Source organism: Nicotiana attenuata, chromosome 3, assembly GCF_001879085.1.
Source record: "Nicotiana attenuata strain UT chromosome 3, NIATTr2, whole genome shotgun sequence".
NCBI classification, from domain to species: Eukaryota; Viridiplantae; Streptophyta; class Magnoliopsida; order Solanales; family Solanaceae; genus Nicotiana; species Nicotiana attenuata.
Genome location: NC_031991.1, coordinates 2,049,863 through 2,052,912, shown reverse-complemented (window position 1 = coordinate 2,052,912; position 3,050 = coordinate 2,049,863).

Here is a 3,050-nt window from a genome sequence, read left to right as displayed (position 1 = left end):
TAATTTCCTTAATTAAATATTAGAAAATTCCTTTCAGCGAAAACTTGAAACTGCGCATACTCACCGTGATTCTATATGTTACACTTTAATTTGTTTTTTTTTTTTCGTTATATTCTCTGACAGTCATTATATATCTAACGTAAATTACGACGAGAATATGTCGATGGATTATAGCAAAGAAGTTGTTCTTTTTTTTTTTTTCCAATTTCATTCCGGTCTTTATTCACTGACAATAATGTCGAGGGTAATAGCAAAAAGTCTCATTTGTAGCTTTACAATTATTTGGTTTCAATTTCAATCTAGCTCAAGGTTGTTAACTTATTAAATGAAAAAAAAAAAAAAAGTGCAAAATAATACGAAAATAGCTTGACCAGATCGAATCCCTATGAAAACAACCTTAGAAGAAATTAAGATACCTTATGAGGATGTTTGGCTAAGCTTATAAGCTGGTCAAACTAGCTTATAAGCACTTTTCGGCTTATCTACGTGTTTGGTAAAGTTAAAACTGCTTATAAGTCAAGTGCTTATAAACCAAAAATAAGCTAAAAGTAATAAGCTAGTCACCCCCAGCTTATGAATTTTTAGCTTATAAGCACTTTAAGTTTGACCAAAATTTTTACTATTTTATCCTTAAAATATTTCTTTTTAGAACAAAACTCCTACATCGATACTCACTGCCTCAAGTATTCAACCTAAACCTCCCCCCCCCCCCCCAACCTCTTTAAGTCTGCAATTCTCATTGTATATTTAAGATAAGCAAATTCTCGATTCTTTTGCATACTTATATCTATGTGAATGTGTATTAATCTTTGAACTGTATGTAATAAATGAGAACATATCAAATTTTTGGTTTATTGCTTTCTAAGTGTTGTGGTGATGAAGGCAATGTTTGTTTCTCTTCAAATAATTTGTCCTATTTAGGTTTATTTTGTACTGAGAAATATTTGTAAATTTATTATTTATTATAACTTATGATTATATGCTTATCATAAAATAAATTATATTTATCACAAAAATTATTTTATCTAAGTACAATTATATTTAAAATAAAATGACAAATAGAATATTTTGTATTTGAATCGATCTGGAATCAAAAATTTTGAAGAAATTACGCCCTTATACGTGTAAACAGTTCTAAATTTATTTAAGTCATTTTAACAAAAAAGAAGCTTATCAGCACTTTTTTTATCAAATACTGCAACAACTTATTATCAATTTCAGCACTTGTACCCAAACACGTAACTGCTTATTTATTAAATCAGTTTCAATACTTAAAAGTACTTTTCAGCACCCAATATTTATCAGCCACTTCAAATCAGCTAATCCAAACGGGCACTATATATCTCTTTATATCTATGTCTAGATCCAATCTAATTAACTTCACGAAAGCAGTCTTTAGACTCGAGATATCTAAAGATCCCTCCCTCCTTTTAGTTCTTTTTGGGAGACCAACTTGGTATTTTGGCTTTTTTCTTCACAATCAGTCTAGGCCGTAACTGTTTCGGGCTTTCGAACGACTAGAACACTGACAAATAGGGCGAACAGTTCATAAGGAGAAGAGTCAAGGTTTATCAAAGATAAGAGTTATTGTTTACCCTTAAAATTGGATAACATTAAACTTATAATGTGATTTTAAGGATACGTGATTTCACCTAATACCAATTGATAAATGCAAGGAATAATAATAAAAATTAACAATAATATAAGGCAAACCAGTGTTTGAACAGGATTCAGCCCTCGAGCTTGAATACCCTCGAGCTAGTTGTGCAAGAACAATTAAAATGTAACAAGCTGATGAACAAGAGAGTGTGAATTAAAGAGAGAATATTGTATTGCTTTGATCTGCAAGAATGTAATGTCTACAAAATGATCAGAACCCTCTTTAGTAGAGGAATCCTATCTATGGTATAATTCTAATTGCGGAAGTAAATCCCATGATTAGCCTAAACAATCGCCCTTGATTTGATCTATTCCAGGATTTCCGCCGTGATCTTCGACCGGTCACGGATATCTTGCTTTTCCGTTACTGCGCTTTTCTCTAAGTCTACCATATTTGGTCTCGATCGCTGCTGGCCTCGATCTCGACAGGCACCTCGATTCTCGAACTCGATACCTTGTCTTCGTGCTCTGGCCTGATCTATTACGAGGCTGACCCTCGATGCAATTCCCTGGTCTCGATCAAATAGTAAAATCGGGTAGGCCCAGTTTTAACCGTATATAGATAGTCCCCTCATTTCTTGGAATGTAATGACAAGAAACGAGTTGAGCCTCCGATTTTGTACCTCTATCTGTTATGACGTCACCCTCGTGACGTAAGCAACGGAAATAACCGAAACGTCCCGTCGGTACAGTTCCCAAAATCATTAATGAGCGTCAATTGCCGGTCGGCCACCAATGCCTTTGAACCGTCGCCATGAATCCCTTAAATAGGTCTTCTTCTCACTTCCTCAAACTTTACTTTGAATTTCTCTTGTACTAATCTTCAAAATCCTTTTGAGTTCTTCAAGTTTATCTGCGAATCTTCAAGTTTTTCATCTGTAAATCTTCCAAGTTTGATCAATAACTCTTTCTTTTTTGAAACAACAAACATCCCCGTTTCCTTTGTTCATAAAGATAGAAATTGCAAAAACATCTAAAAACCGTTCCGCAGAAGGAAAAATCTTCCTCATCTAAGCCGGCCGGCGATAAAACTTTGGTAGAGCCACGCCCTGAGGAGTGCGTTCCTGAGAAGGGGTGTGTCCTTGATTCCGACTTCAAAGTCGAGAAGACTTCGTCGATCCCCTATGTCGAGATACATATGCTCTATAACTGAGAGTGACCTTGAGCAGGCAAAGAAAGACTGCCATTGGGAAGATAAAGAGGTGGTGATTCCGGCCCCCGAAGAAGACATTACTACCCATGTGGAAGGGTTTCAAAGTGTTTACACTTACCTTTTCACCCTGGGCCCTATCGATCCCGTCATTATCGATTTTTGCCACAAATATCAAATAACCCTCGGTTATATCCATCCTCCTTTTTGGCGGATAGTCACTCTACTCCGATTCTTTGCG